At 46.2% G+C, this 16,399-nt stretch overlaps 1 protein-coding gene across 1 annotated transcript in view; it reads left to right on the top strand.

The window, feature by feature from the left end:
• The window catches only part of LOC119391320 (uncharacterized), a 218,352-nt gene that overhangs the window by 128,829 nt on the left and 73,124 nt on the right, over positions 1 to 16,399 (top strand). The gene's annotated exons all lie outside the window — the stretch shown is intronic.

Raw genomic sequence — 16,399 nt, 5'->3', positions numbered from 1 at the left:
AGGTAGTATGCGAGGGATTATTGGTCAGCTGCCAACTGTATAAAGATCACGTGCTACGTGACGCCAACAGGCAAAAAAAGAGTGTTCCACACTCGCCGCCATGGCTGCGATTGGCGCTGACTAACACTCCTAGGTTTAAATCAACATATATACCCCAGAAAGTGGACGGGAGGATGACCGCCGCCGTAGCTCAGTGGTAGAGCATTGGACGCGTTATTCGAAGGTCGCAGGTTCGGTCCCTGCCGGCGGCAAGTCATCTTTTCGTCCACTTTACTTTCTTCACATTTATATTCTAAATACTACAGATAACACCCCCTGTACTTTCTTTGGCGTTATTGTCTGTTCTGATTAATATTGTGTCTAACAAAGATAAACGAGCCCTTGAAAAATCATCTGCTTTCCTTCATTCATAGCTAGGGTCTCGTCTTGGCAGACTTAATGCCTTCAGGTAGTATGCGAGGGATTATTGGTCAGCTGCCAACTCGTATAAAGATCACGTGCTACGTGACGCCAACAGGCAAAAAAAGAGTGTTCCACACTCGCCGCCATGGCTGCGATTGGCGCTGACTAACACTCCTAGGTTTAAATCAACATATATACCCCAGAAAGTGGACGGGAAGATGACCGCCGCCGTAGCTCAGTGGTAGAGCATCGGACGCGTTATTCGAAGGTCGCAGGTTCGGTCCCTGCCGGCGGCAAGTCATCTTTTCGTCCACTTTACTTTCTTCACATTTATATTCTAAATACTACAGATAACACCCCCTGTACTTTCTTTGGCGTTATTGTCTGTTCTGATTAATATTGTGTCTAACAAGGATAAACGAGCCCTTGAAAAATCATCTGCTTTCCTTCATTCATAGCTAGGGTCTCGTCCTGGCAGACTTAATGCCTTCAGGTAGTATGCGAGGGATTATTGGTCAGCTGCCAACTCGTATAAAGATCACGTGCTACGTGACGCCAACAGGCAAAAAAAGAGTGTTCCACACTCGCCGCCATGGCTGCGATTGGCGCTGACTAACACTCCTAGGTTTAAATCAACATATATACCCCAGAAAGTGGACGGGAGGATGACCGCCGCCGTAGCTCAGTGGTAGAGCATCGGACGCGTTATTCGAAGGTCGCAGGTTCGGTCCCTGCCGGCGGCAAGTCATCTTTTCGTCCACTTTACCTTCTTCACATTTATATTCTAAATACTACAGATAACACCCCCTGTACTTTCTTTGGCGTTATTGTCTGTTCTGATTAATATTGTGTCTAACAAAGATAAACGAGCCCTTGAAAAATCATCTGCTTTCCTTCATTCATAGCTAGGGTCTCGTCCTGGCAGACTTAATGCCTTCAGGTAGTATGCGAGGGATTATTGGTCAGCTGCCAACTCGTATAAAGATCACGTGCTACGTGACGCCAACAGGCAAAAAAAGAGTGTTCCGCACTCGCCGCCATGGCTGCGATTGGCGCTGACTAACACTCCTAGGTTTAAATCAACATATATACCCCAGAAAGTGGACGGGAGGATGACCGCCGCCGTAGCTCAGTGGTAGAGCATCGGACGCGTTATTCGAAGGTCGCAGGTTCGGTCCCTGCCGGCGGCAAGTCATCTTTTCGTCCACTTTACTTTCTTCACATTTATATTCTAAATACTACACATAACACCCCCTGTACTTTCTTTGGCGTTATTGTCTGTTCTGATTAATATTGTGTCTAACAAAGATAAACGAGCCCTTGAAAAATCATCTGCTTTCCTTCATTCATAGCTAGGGTCTCGTCCTGGCAGACTTAATGCCTTCAGGTAGTATGCGAGGGATTATTGGTCAGCTGCCAACTCGTATAAAGATCACGTGCTACGTGACGCCAACAGGCAAAAAAAGAGTGTTCCACACTCGCCGCCATGGCTGCGATTGGCGCTGACTAACACTCCTAGGTTTAAATCAACATATATACCCCAGAAAGTGAACGGGAGGATGACCGCCGCCGTAGCTCAGTGGTAGAGCATCGGACGCGTTATTCGAAGGTCGCAGGTTCGGTCCCTGCCGGCGGCAAGTCATCTTTTCGTCCACTTTACTTTCTTCACATTTATATTCTAAATACTACAGATAACACCCCCTGTACTTTCTTTGGCGTTATTGTCTGTTCTGATTAATATTGTGTCTAACAAAGATAAACGAGCCCTTGAAAAATCATCTGCTTTCCTTCATTCATAGCTAGGGTCTCGTCCTGGCAGACTTAATGCCTTCAGGTAGTATGCGAGGGATTATTGGTCAGCTGCCAACTCGTATAAAGATCACGTGCTACGTGACGCCAACAGGCAAAAAAAGAGTGTTCCACACTCGCCGCCATGGCTGCGATTGGCGCTGACTAACACTCCTAGGTTTAAATCAACATATATACCCCAGAAAGTGGACGGGAGGATGACCGCCGCCGTAGCTCAGTGGTAGAGCATCGGACGCGTTATTCGAAGGTCGCAGGTTCGGTCCCTGCCGGCGGCAAGTCATCTTTTCGTCCACTTTACTTTCTTCACATTTATATTCTAAATACTACAGATAACACCCCCTGTACTTTCTTTGGCGTTATTGTCTGTTCTGATTAATATTGTGTCTAACAAAGATAAACGAGCCCTTGAAAAATCATCTGCTTTCCTTCATTCATAGCTAGGGTCTCGTCCTGGCAGACTTAATGCCTTCAGGTAGTATGCGAGGGATTATTGGTCAGCTGCCAACTCGTATAAAGATCACGTGCTACGTGACGCCAACAGGCAAAAAAAGAGTGTTCCACACTCGCCGCCATGGCTGCGATTGGCGCTGACTAACACTCCTAGGTTTAAATCAACATATATACCCCAGAAAGTGGACGGGAGGATGACCGCCGCCGTAGCTCAGTGGTAGAGCATCGGACGCGTTATTCGAAGGTCGCAGGTTCGGTCCCTGCCGGCGGCAAGTCATCTTTTCGTCCACTTTACTTTCTTCACATTTATATTCTAAATACTACAGATAACACCCCCTGTACTTTCTTTGGCGTTATTGTCTGTTCTGATTAATATTGTGTCTAACAAAGATAAACGAGCCCTTGAAAAATCATCTGCTTTCCTTCATTCATAGTCAGTTACTTTCAACATCACGTGCCACGACATCAATGTAGGCGCACATATTGCCTTACAGACGAGGTATTTCGCTGCTTCGCAAAATAAAGGATTACGGCGTAGTTGGTAATCCGCAAATGCACTTGCCATAGACGCCCTAGGAGCGTAAACAACGCCAAATGCCACACGTAGAGACGTTCCCCTTTTCACGGCACGCTTGAGGTATACACTGAGAAGCGAACCTAGCATGCGAAACAGAAGGCGATGCGAACGGAAGCCAAAACGCTTTCACGTTCCACTATTACACGCGTAGCTTAACTGTACTCCAACCAAGTTATTTTTCTTATGAAGCTGGCGTGTAGATAAATAGATAAATAATTTTATTGAAGGACGAGAGAGGAGAGCCGGGTTTTACCCAGAGCCCGCTGCAGCCGCTCACATGTTGGAACAGGCAGGGTGCAGCTGGACGCAGCATCATGGGCCCCTTAGATTTCCCGAAGCTGACGGTGACGATCCGTACCTCTGATGGCGGGATAAAAGCCTTGTGCTCAGATGATTTTCGCCTTGAGTTCTTAGGATATGTGGGGGAAGTCCCACATCATGTGCTCAAACGTAAACAGACACCCACAGACCGGGCAGTCAGAAGATATATCCATTAAACCGAAACGTTAGCTGAATAAGGGTAAGCAGTCTGAGCGTAATTTCTTGTTCTCTGGTAAGATGCGAATGAGGTGAATAAAAGACCCTACGACCCAAACGATAATGCGAATTGAATTCGTTGAATATAGCTAAAACGTCCCGCGACCATAGATCAGCCGCATCCCCATCCAGAGGATTGGCCCCCGCGGTGCGGAGTGGTCCAACGACCCAGGGCCAGGCCGCCTCGAGCGTAAGGCAAGTTCTCATGTCCGGGCGCGCGCCTGTTTGTTGGAGTTGGTGATGCCGCCGATCATGAAGCCCATATCGGCCGGGAACCAAATGATCTCGTTTGAAGTGATGGTTCTACCTTTAAGAGTAATAGCAACAAGCGGGGAGGCCCGCCATAGGCAAAGGCTGTAACCGCCGAACGTGAGTCAGAATAAATATGGAAACGGGAGCTCTCTTAAAGCCCTTGTGCGATGAGTACCTGTTCACAGTTATAAGTTCTTCTTCTTTGTCGTCTTGACGAATTAACGTACCTAAGACAAACTGCATTTATTTTATAGGTCCTGTGAGCAAGTTGCTCTCTTGGAATGCATTTGTGCCGTTAAGCAAGCTCACGTACGGTGTGTATTAGATCCACCTGCCATTGTTCAAATTGATGTTGTACTCATCAAGAGAACGAGTTGACTTTTCCGAGTTTAACCGGGTAAGTTCTATTGCTTAGAAATTCCTGCTGTGTTGTGCCACAATACTAGCTGCGAGATGCTTCCGCGTTGTTGCTGTTCAGCAGATGGAATATCATTTTATTAGATTTCTTGTATGCAGTTCCATATAAAAGTAAGCAATATTTAGATGCTTTCTTGCTTGACATCCTGAAGCGTTCAGTTGTAGCTACGGTTTAAATTAGTGGGGCTTAGTTTGACAATTTCGAACATGAGAACAGTACTGGCATTCTTTTCTAAATGAACGTGCGAGACATAGCGGGAGACTGTATCATTGAAATTAATGCAACTTACTGTGTACCAAAAACAAGGTTGCTAAGATGCCGAGGCAAAAAAAGCTGCAAGTAGCAGCTTGAGTGGGACCCAGGCCCCCTGACATCCAAGGTACGTTCTTACGGATTCAAGAAAAGACAATATACAAAAAGGGCTATGTATATAATTCAACACGGACTATAACGCACTGTAATCAACTGCAAAACATAACAACCACGCTCAAGATAAGACAGAAGTGCCGTGAAAAATGTTTGCACGACTCTGAAAAGGAACTCAGTCATCTGACTACTCATAAAGAGAATCACTGCATGCGATTGTGAATGATGGTGGGGCTATTCATAATCAAAACTGTTGCCGTTCAAGCTGAGTAGCCAGTTGAATGGAGTTAATTATCTCATTAAGCTCATTTGGCCACTCCGTCTAATTCGCTGCAGTCCTCGGCTTCTTTTTAGCTGCTTTGCTAGCTATTTTGTTGCTCTACCCGACCGCTATTTGTCTGTCCTACGCATTACGTGGCCTGTTGAGGTCTGTTTTTTCCACTTAATACCAACTATAAAATGAGCTACCACTGTTTGTTGTCGGACCCATTCTTCCGTCACCGATGTCTTAATGTTACGGCTGTCATTTTGCGTTCAATTCTGCAATGCGTGACTATAATGTACGTGAACCACCGTAAAGTAAGCCTCCATGAGAGGGAGATTATTTAATGAAAATTAGTAACTACGTGGTCATAAACAACCTTAAAAAATCTTTAAAATGTTCTGTTTAAAAAACGATCTTTCAGTTTTAATAATCATGGCATTTCAAATAGATTTTTTTCGGGACGCTCTGTGAGTTTAGGTTAGGATCGGTAAAAAAAAACGAAATTTTAGGTTAAGGTATGTTAATTATAATGCAAAGCACTATACAAAATGTACACTAAGGTTTCAGGAGCAATAACCAAGTTTCAGAACCAGCTTAAAGGGACACTAAAGAGAAACAATGAATTAATTTAGATTGATAAAGTGTGCTCGGAGAACTCTTGTGTACTTTATTTCACCACCATAGGTTTATTATTAGAGGAGAAAACCAAGTTCAAAGTTTCATTTTTAAATTTCGCGCCGAACTTTGTAATTCGTGACGTAAAAGATGTCAAAGAGCATATAACGTGTTATGGCGCCACTGGCTCGACGAAATTTCCACAAACTCGTTATGTCAAGTCTCTGGCCCCCTCAGAGGACAATGTACTTCGATTTAACCGATTAGGAACTACGTAGGCCCAAGCAGACGCCGTCAAAAGTATGTGACGTCACGGCAAATGGTGCGGGAATTCCAAGGTGGCGTCGTCACCTGTATTTTCTTTTTGCGCGTTTTTGCGCGTTTTTGCGCTTATTTAGCGTCTTAGCGCAGAAAGCGTGGTGTTTTTGGTATCGTGGCAGACTACTTTACAAATGCGAGAAAAATCGTTTTGCTCTTTAGTATCCCTTTAAGAAATACTTTGACAAGACAGTATGAAGAGAAAGGCATCGTAGATCATGCCATAGACCACCGCATCAAATAAACTGAACTATAATCAAGACGAAATATAAACTAGAACGTCAGTATTTCTGTAAACATCTCCAGTTCGAAGGCTATCATGTTTATTTGGACAATACTAGCGTTGGTTATTAATGCCGAACTGTTAGCCATAGTTAAATTACTAGTGTGTCGCTGCATTTAGCTATTTCCAGCTATCTGCTCTTATAACAGCGTAATAAAATAATAGCTGTGTAATATACCCCTGCCTCCGAAAAGTAAATGTTTCACACGCTATGACACTTAAGTTAATTTCCTAAGTTTTTGCACGCCCCATTAAATGCCTACAAATCGACCAATACATACCCTGGGATTAGGAGCTGCCCAATTCATTTTTTCTTGCCTCGGTAAGATTTCCTAATTACCAGCATCCTCTTGTAGTCTATGTACGAGTCCTTGAGCCACTGTAATAGCTCAGCTGCTACGGTGTCGCGCTGCTGAGCTCGAGGACGCGGGCTCGATTCTCGGCCGCGGTTGCCGCATTTCGATGGGGGTGACACGCAAGAACACCTGTTTGCTTAGGTTAAGGTGCACGTTTAACAACCGCGGGTGGCCTTAATCACTCCTTAGTCCCCCCTTAAGGCGTGCCTCACAATTGTGTTATGGTTTGGCACGTAAACCCCGTAACGTAACATTCTATTTCCTTTATATTACTTATAAGTCATGCGTTCTGAGACAGGTAATCCACAATTTGCACTTTCGTTCTCCTAATATGTGCGATCACACCCCCGCGGAATTCTCTGCAGGCCACAGTTTTCTTCGGGGTGCTCCTGTGGTGCTACGTGCTGTCGTACTTCGCATTCATCACGTGCGAGGCACCGACTGCAGCACTCGACAAGCTGGTTTTCGGCAGGCTGATCAGAGGTGGCAGCTCCCTGAAGCACGAACATCAAGAGCTGCTCGAAGACAGCAACTTGAAGAATGAGAGTCGTGGGGGAGAGAACAACGAAATGTCTTTACGCTAACTGAAATTTCTTTGCGAAAATTTTTTACGTGTTGATTGGTGCACGCTTGTGGGCATTCACCTTTGAGGTGAGACTGCCACTGCTTTCTAAAGTTGGGTCCGACTGTGGTAAATTCGGGCACAACTTTACAAAGTTGTTACAAAGGAGTGCTGCAAAGTGGGAGCTAGTAGAAAGTTCTTTCCGAGCAGTGGCGGCGGTGTAGGCGGTGGCGTATGAGGTGGGAGTAGAGGAGAGCGGATGTATTGGTGGCACAGTGGAGCCAGTGCCAAGAGTCGCTGCGGTGACGCCAGGTGGGCGTACCTCAGTGTCCGTGGGATAGGTCACGTTCTTTCCGGACATGGATATTGCGGACGCCCGCCGAGTGCACCTTTCGCCAATCTAGCAATTTCGCGTTGAAACAGCGCTTACTTTTCAGATGGCAAGAAAGCAGACACAGGCGAAGTGGTTTTACTGTGCCTACCTTTTTCACCTGTGAAATGTTTGGGCTCTTTCTACCTCATTAGCAAGCTAAGCGACACTGAGATTGCTAAGCAGGAGTCGTTAGAATGCTAATATCAATGAATCCGAACCAGTCAAGATGACTTCTCCCACAAACTCACTCGTCCACCTCACGAAACGGATGCTACTTGAAAACGATTAGTAAAACCCACAGTTAGCGAAACTCTTTTGAGCTATTAGTGTTCATGTCTTAAGATTCATCGCCGGCACTCGTCTGACTCAGGGGCTAGTGATAAATTGAGGGTAGTCAGAGAAATCCATAAAAACAAGCAATATCGAACGTCAATATGGTGCTCCTCTATGAATGGAACCGATGGATTCTTTAATATTGTCATTTGACTTCTACGTTTTCTATGGTGCAAGGATATTACAACCTTCTGCTTGAGTTAACGATCAGAAAGTCAAACTATCGACATCATACTTGCTTTAAAATAGCTCCCTTACGCTGCAGAGTTGTGCAACTTGATGATTTGTAGCGATGCGGTTTGAGGATGGTCGTTTGGTGCCTAGATTTACTGCACTTGTAAGACGCTGCTATGTGCTTGTCGAGTGAACTATAAAGAAATAAAAGCAATGATACCGAACGTTTTGTTGCAATAAACTCTGTTCAGTGCGTATGCAAATTGGCATTGGCTGGTTATCGGCATAATAAGCAATCTATGTTTTTTTAACAATAAACAAACGTACCAGAATTTAGATTTTATTCGCAACATATAATTACAAATCAGATAACTATTTTTCGGTTTTCAGTTACGCTATGGCCCCTTTCGGTGCACACACATTTATTTATTTATTTATTTATTTATTTATTTATTTATTTATTTATTTATTTATTTATTTATTTATTTAAGTGACAGTTCTTACCATAAGAACGTTGAATGAGAACATTGAAAACTTCCACTAAAGCGGCCTCATAACTCCCTGGTCTGTTGAATTGCTAAACCACCGTATTTCTTTCTTGCCAAATTTCCAATAGCGTTTATGTTGAGCGATGCCGAGCATGAACTGTGTAACCTGATAAAAAGAGCATTCCCGTGTCGTTGCTCTCCCGTGATAAGAAAACGAACAGACACACATGTTCCACACTTAATTAAATGATGTACGACCGACTCGCCCAGCAATATGCATTGTTGATGTTCCACCCATATTGGTCCTTCCTCACTTTCCTTTCATCACTTAATACCCTTTTCAGAGAGTGTCATAGTAAACGGTACGCGTGTCTCGTTGACCTCCCTGCCTTTCCTTCCCTTCCTTTCCGACAGCAGCACAGGAGCATGAAAAAATATATATTAGAAGTTCTTCACCTATAGGGAATAAGGGGAAAGCGAAGGTTGGCGTGTGCATTCATGAACAGGCCTCTACTTTTCCAGTGCCGGAGCGAATGCTCTCCCCAGGCCTTCGAGCGCCTGCCCCGCCGCCGCTCGCAGCTGTCGCGTGGCGGCGCTGTGTGAGTAGAACTCGGGAAGCTGGCGCTGACCGCCCGCGCGCAGTACAAACTCGCATATTCTTGTTTGCATGGGTGTTTTAAATGCATTCGTGCTTTTCGCATGCTTCCACAGGTACATATTCCGCATGCGGCCTGTTTGGGCGCGCTGCTAGTACGAAGCTTGCATTGGAATTTGATGCTATTCGCGTTTTATTTTCTATTTCTGGCTTTTGCAGCCACGTGCCCCGCATGCCTCAGTATGTCGTTCTGTTGTGTACCACTGTTCAAATCGAACGGAAAAAAAAGCACTGTTGTTGGGCTGTCGTTCCGTGAAATTCCTGCTGCCGCTGATGCACGGCAGAAGTGACTTGCAGTAATTAGGTCTGATAATTGGTCACGTAATACATCTTCAAGTTACACTAGAGTATACACCCGCCGTTTAGTACCAGAAGACGTCATAGAAGGAAAGAAGTGGCGGCTCAAGAAGGATGCAGTACTGTCAGTGTTTGCATACTACCCTTCGTCGTCACAGGATAGCGCGCACTTACAACGGGGACAAAGGGAGAAGATCACGACAACACAAGCGCTAACTTTCAACTAAAGTTTATTCAAGGAAAAACGGAAGAGAAGAAAATAACACAAAATACCGCGCATGCGTCACTGCGCAGAAAAACATAACTAAATTATAAGCCACACATAATATCAAAGCCTAACAACATGGTAGTTGATAACCAATCTGTTCACCGTTGCAAGGCGCTAATCAGTGTGGCCAAGAAAAGACAGTTCTTTGTTTGTTAGTGCCAATGACGTCTGGCTTACACATCTATGTCCTTCTTTTTTGATTTGGAAGGCCTCACAGATCTCCCTTGTAGTCTTGTCATTGTGACCGAATAAAACTGTGGTGCCTGTGAACTTCTTCTATTCTCTTCCGTTTTTCCTTGAATAAACTTTAGTTGAAAGTTAGCGCTTGTGTTGTCGTGATCTTCTCCCTTTGTCCCCGTTGTAAGTGCGCGCTATCCTGTGACGATGAATACATACCAACTCGCCCAGTTTTCTGCTTCGTTATGAGCTACCCTTCCCGTTTGCAGCCCAAGCTAAGAACTGAACGAAGTATGGCAAGCATCCCTAAACGTAAACGAATGCAACGAAGTCAACGAATGCATGTACCAGTAGCAACGCTGCCTCGCACCCACCGCAATGTGCAGCGCTAACATTAGGTCTTGAAGCTGAAGAATCGGAGCCTAAGGACATCACAAGCGCTACCAGCGAAACGATCGAGAATCATCCTGTACAGTTTCACAATGAATGCGTGCACAATGTTGAGCAGGCTGCCCCATTCGACAAAAGTGTCCATGTCGACAGCCATTCGGCCTCTACTTTGCTCGCTACCAAAAAGGCCAAATGGAAGAGAAAAGAAACAGACCTGAGGAGCCAGGTACTGAGGCTACAGCAGACCATAGACAAATACAAACAGGAGCTCAAGAAATTAACAGCAGGGCGCATTTTTCACGGATATGCTCTGGGAGTGCAAGGCAACGCACACTAACCCCGATACTGCTTCGGCCAGGTGGGAGGCGGCCCTCCGCAGCTCCCTCCTGGCTGACCAGCTCTGGGCCGTCCAGCAGGCCCGCGGAGCGGCCGGCAGGCTTGGTCTGACGGTCCCGACGTGGGAGTCGCCCGCTGCGCGCTGACGCGCGCCTTGCAGGACCCAAATAAAGTTTTTCAACCAACCAACCAACCACATTCACTTAAGTTAAGAGTCAACACTACGGCTTTAAATTTCAACAACATCGTCTGTTCTCACACATCGACCAGTGTTACAAGAAGCGCCCGGCAGAAGCAGCTGTTTTTTTGTTTTTCGTAGCATCATGACTTAAGGGCTTTAAGCGCTGAAATGACAGTCACATGGCATAGTTCTTCCTATTCTGGCGCCAGCTGCTGCTTCCTCTCGGTGGCAACAAATTCAATTGTCAAAAGGAAACGGGTAATCACGTATATGTGAAGCGTGTAGTGACATTTCGCGCTATTTATGCGCATGCACTCCAGTCTTGCGTGCAGTATGCTGCACCTGTTAGGATGCATCGGGGCACTCAAAGGGACGCTACAGGCAAATATGAAGTCGACGTTCATTGTTGAAATAACGGTCCAGAAACCTCGTAGTGCTACTTTTGTGCCAAGGAAGTGCTTATTTTGAATAAAATCACGTTTAATGGTCCGCATCGCGTTAGCGCACTTCAAATCACCCACCTGAAAGCGGTGTTTCTCACGTCACTGCTGCCGTGGTCAACGTTGCCCGCCTTTACTGCGCGGCGGCGTGCAGTGGCGGCGTGCGCCATTCGAACATCCGGCAACATCACATGCATGCGGCATCTTGTCAAACTTTCTGTCTGAGCGACTTTCACGAGCGCGCAAAACACACGCGGCAGTACGCGATACCGAAACTACCACTGAGACGCGACCGCGTGAGCGAAGCAAGGTGCCGGGCGAAGCGCAGTTCGGCGAAAACGGAACCTTTGAACCACGCGCGCCGTTCCTCATGGCAACGCCAAAGAGGTTCTTTAATCCATGAATCAAACAGAAACGAACAAGCAGCATTTTATTACGTCCCTCGATGCAAGGAAGGTTCTTTTTTTCATTGCAGCTAGTTTGATTACGAGTGATCAATTGTAGTCGAACTCTCTCACGTCATCGGTATTATTTCCAAAATGCGCCGCTCGTGGCGCCCATCGTGTGATATATTCAGCTTAATTTCTCGGTAAGAAGGGCACTGCTGTTGATAATATTGCCGTTTTAGACGTTGTCATACATTGAGCTTTCACTCTGACATAAATTGTTATTTGCCTTTAGTGTCCCTTTAAGCGCGCGACCTTTCAGTATACTAGCTACCGGCAAACGCTGCTTTCAAAAATGAACTGTCAGACAGTCAGAAACAGACTCATGCAAGGGAACCTGACGGCGACAGAACAACTTTCCGCGCATCACTGTCACGCGCTCTCATATCGGCCTAGCAGACGACGTGCGAGCGCCTCGATCAAATAGCCGCGAATGACAAGTGCCCTTAAAATGGCCTGCTTGCCCAGAGAGACAAGTTCTTCAGGATTCCTGTTTACAACAGTATTCAATATACAGGTTGTCCCACATAACATGAGCCAAGACTTTGTAATTGAAAGGCACTTCAGAGGCAAATTGAACCAAACGTATACACTCGCACTAGCCTATAGATACTCAGGCTATTTTTTATTTTCCCCTAAACTAATTAGTTATTTATTTTTATAATTCCCTATCTTTTTAATTATTGGCTGAAAACCCATACTATGAACACTGAGCTGTAGGGCACTTTTAGAAACCACGGACTGCATTGTTTCCTGCACGATACGAGTCGCGGTGTTATTTTTTCCGCGTTGTAAAGAAAGCCCGCGAAATTTGAAAAGAGGCCATGTGATGGACCGCGAGCGCACTGCTATAGTGCTGCTCTCAAACGTGCAATCGGTGAACGAGGTCGCCCGCGGCTGCTACGGGGAAGCGATAGGGTGCCTTGAAAGTGGCCGATGTTTGGGCGTCCGTCTTTCGTTGAATGACGGTGCAAATGCACGCTGCTGGCTGAGCGCTGCCGCTGTGATAAAGTGGTCACGACTGCGAGGGAAAAAAAAGAGCAGTTTGATTCTGATTGATGTAGAAAGGGCGAAACCCGACAGAACGATGAAATGCCTCAACGGCTGCTGCAATTCGAGATTTCTCTGCCCGGTTCTACTCGCGCGGCGTCGCTCGGCGTCGCGTCATGGGAGAGGAGGTGGCTATCACGTGACCTGTCTATGGCTTTTACAGGCTATTCTCACGTCTTGGACCGTTAAACAATGCATATTGAATTTTAATTTGAATCGAGCCTCGACCAATCCGGTGCAACTCATAGAACGCTCGCAGGCTTTACCGGGCGTTTGATCTGGTTGTCTGCGGCTCTGCGGCGGCTTCGAGTGGGTGAAGAGAAGTCTTTTAATACTTGTTTTTTTCGTCGTTCGCGCTTCTTGGGTGAGCGGCTGGGGCCGTGCTATCGCGCTGCCGTTTGAAAGTGGCCGCGCGCGCGCTTTGTTGACGCGTTCGTTTGTCGTTTGTGACAAAGCAGCTGACATGCCGTACTCGAATGAGCAACGAGCGGATATGGTTCTGACCCCAGGTGCATCAGGCGGAAACAGGAGGCAGGCAGTCAAGCTGTTTCAACGCTGGCATCCAGGAACGCGGCCGAGCTCAATGACCATTGTGCGTACTTATGAAACGCTGAAAGAGACTGGGACATTTACCACGAAACGGCACAAATCTTCAGTTTTGGGCAAGGAAGTGGAGAGGAATATCCTGTCCAAGTTTTCTACAGACCCCCAGGCAAGTGTCCATAGTGTGGGTGCCGAAGCTGGGGTCTCGAAATCTTCGGTGTGGAGAATACTAAAGAAGAGACAAATTCATCCCTACCACGTGCAGCTGCACGAAGCATTGGAGCCTCGCGACTTCCAGAATCGCACAGACTTTGCAAACTGGATCCTCATCAAGACCGAAGAAGACCCAGGCTTCGTGAACAAGGTACTTTGGACCGACGAAGCTAACTTCTCGCGCAGTGCTCAAGTGAACCTCCACAACGTTCACTATTGGAGTGACAAGAACCCTCACTGGGTTTGGCAGGCGCGTCACCAATATCAGTGGTCATTCAATGTATGCTGTGGCATTTACGGCGGTACTATAATCCGACCTGTCTTCTTCGACAGCACACTTACAGGGGAACGATATGTCAAGGATATCTTGGATGGACCACTTGAAAATTTTCTGTGCGAAGTTCCACTGGCTAGGATTAAAGATATCTGGTATCAGCATGATGGAGCTCCTGCGCACGGAATCAGCAAAGCGTGCAATTGGCTGGATGAAGTTTTCCCGCAGCAGTGGATAGGGCGGCACGGGCCCATTGCTTGGCCAGCAAGGTCTCCAGATTTAAACCCCCTTGATTTTTTTCTTTGGGGGTACGTCAAGAGTCAGGTATACCAGGCACCAACCACAACATCAGGTAATCTAAAAGAAAAAATAAGACAACTTTGCAACTCCATTCCCGAAACCATGGTCAAGAACGTCACGGAAAATCTGATAAAGAGACGCCAGAGTTGTATTGCAGCAGATGGCGACCTCTTTGAACATGTTCTGTAATCGCGGCTTAATTTTACGAGCACCGATCACAGAAAACAAAAAAAAGTCTCCTCATGCCGTTCGCCTACCAACGCCACCCGTGACTAGCGTCACGTCGTCGCCTTCTTTTAGGCATCTCAAGTTCAAAAGAGACAATAAAGCTATTTTCATGTTTTATTCATCCGTCTCGGACGCTTATCTCGGCAGCGCTCGGCCAGCAGTGTGCATTTGCACCGTCGTTGAACGAAAGACTGGCGCCCAAACATCGGCCACCTTCAAGGCACCCTGTCGCTTCCCCGTGGCAGCCGCGGGCGACCACGTTCACCGGTTGCACGTTGAGAGCAGCACTATAGCAGTGCGATCGCGGCCCGTCACGTGGCCTCTTTTCAAATTTCGCGGGCTTTCTTTACAGCGCGGAAAAAATAACACCGCGAGTCGTATCGTACAGGAAACAATTCAGTCCGTGGTTTCTAATAGTGCTCTACAGCTCAGTGTTTATATTTTGGGTTTTCAGTAGGAGTGTGCGAATATCAAATTTTTCGAATACGAATCGAATACGAATATCCACCTTCGAATATCGAATTGAATGTCGAATATCAAAGGAAAAATGCTTCCACAGTAACAATATTTTATTTAACATATAGCTATTTGAAAAAAAAGAACATTAACAGCCTGACCGGCAACAGAACATACACTGCTATCTCCAGAACACAATGTCCAGGCTAGCACAATGCAGATCACAACACAAGCAAATATCACTGCACAATGAAAGTAATGGCTAGGTGTTATCATGAAGAAATATGAGTTGCTCCACATGATCAGGCAGCAGGCGCTCCCTTCTAACAGAGACAACCCCCCCCCCCCCCCCTGCCACTGAAAAGGCACGCTGGCTTGGAACGGAAGTGGCTGGTATAAGGGGGTACATGGGGCAAAGCTTTGCCAGACTGGAGTATCTGAAGGTGCCTACAGTCCGCCACCAGTCCCGTGGGTCACTGCCTTTCTTCAGAAGTGGTCCCGCATAGTGAACGAGTGATAGTGCAGCACGTTACGGCCGCATAATATCGAAAATGTAAGGTTACATGATAGCCAACAGCGCTGCACGTCGGAGATGCACTAGCAATAAATCATACGTATTGGGGCGCTCGTCGCAGGCAGATATCGTGCCTCCGTGTACTTACGATGTTTATCGCTCCTCTCGGCAACGTTTTTAGCTATACGAACGCAGCAGAAATGTGGAAGACAAGGTATTTTATGCATGATAAACGAATCGCATATACGAATTTTTCGAATATTCCAAGTTATCGAATATTCGAAACTTTTCGAATACACGATTTTCGAATCGAGTACGAATATTTCGAATGTAATATTCGACGAATATTCGAAACTTTCGAATATTCGCGCACCCCTAGTTTTCAGCCAATAATTAAATGTTAAGCAATTAAAAATAATTAACTAATTAATTTAGGGGAGAATAAAAAATTGCCTGAGTATCTATAGGCTAGTGCGAGTAGTATACGTTTGGTTCAATTTGCCTCTGAAGTGCCTTTAATTTTCAAAATCTTGGCTCAAGTTATGTGGGACAACCTGTATTTCAAACAGCGTGAATAAGCCAAAAAGTTAACCATATAACGGCTTCGATTGCAGCCACCGCCTGCGTGTTCATGAGCGACGAGGAGACGGCGCGAGGCGACTAAAGGCCGTACAAACGTCAACGGCCGGTTCCCATTGCTTTCCTCTCGTTTCCCCATGCACAGAAAAAGATAAAGGAGGCGCTGGCTTGACCTATTATTTTTCTTTCAATTTATCGCAATGTCCCTCCAAATTTTTTCCTTACTCCATGCCGGGAATCTGGCCTTCATCCACGCTTTTAGCAGCGCAACACTCAGTTATACAGGCATGGGGACATTGTCAAATATTCCGCCTTGTTGCCTGATTTGATTGGTCACGCGAGGTCGTTCGCGATGTGGTGCTGCAATAGCGGTACGACACAGGAATTTCCGATGACGTAACGTGACAAAGAGTAGTTAATTTTCTTCCGAAGAAGCGCTTTGCCGTTCAAACGACTCAAACACTCAAAGGACTA

This window comes from Rhipicephalus sanguineus, chromosome 4 (assembly GCF_013339695.2).
Source record: "Rhipicephalus sanguineus isolate Rsan-2018 chromosome 4, BIME_Rsan_1.4, whole genome shotgun sequence".
NCBI classification, from domain to species: Eukaryota; Metazoa; Arthropoda; class Arachnida; order Ixodida; family Ixodidae; genus Rhipicephalus; species Rhipicephalus sanguineus.
This window is presented reverse-complemented; position numbering and strand designations above follow the sequence as displayed.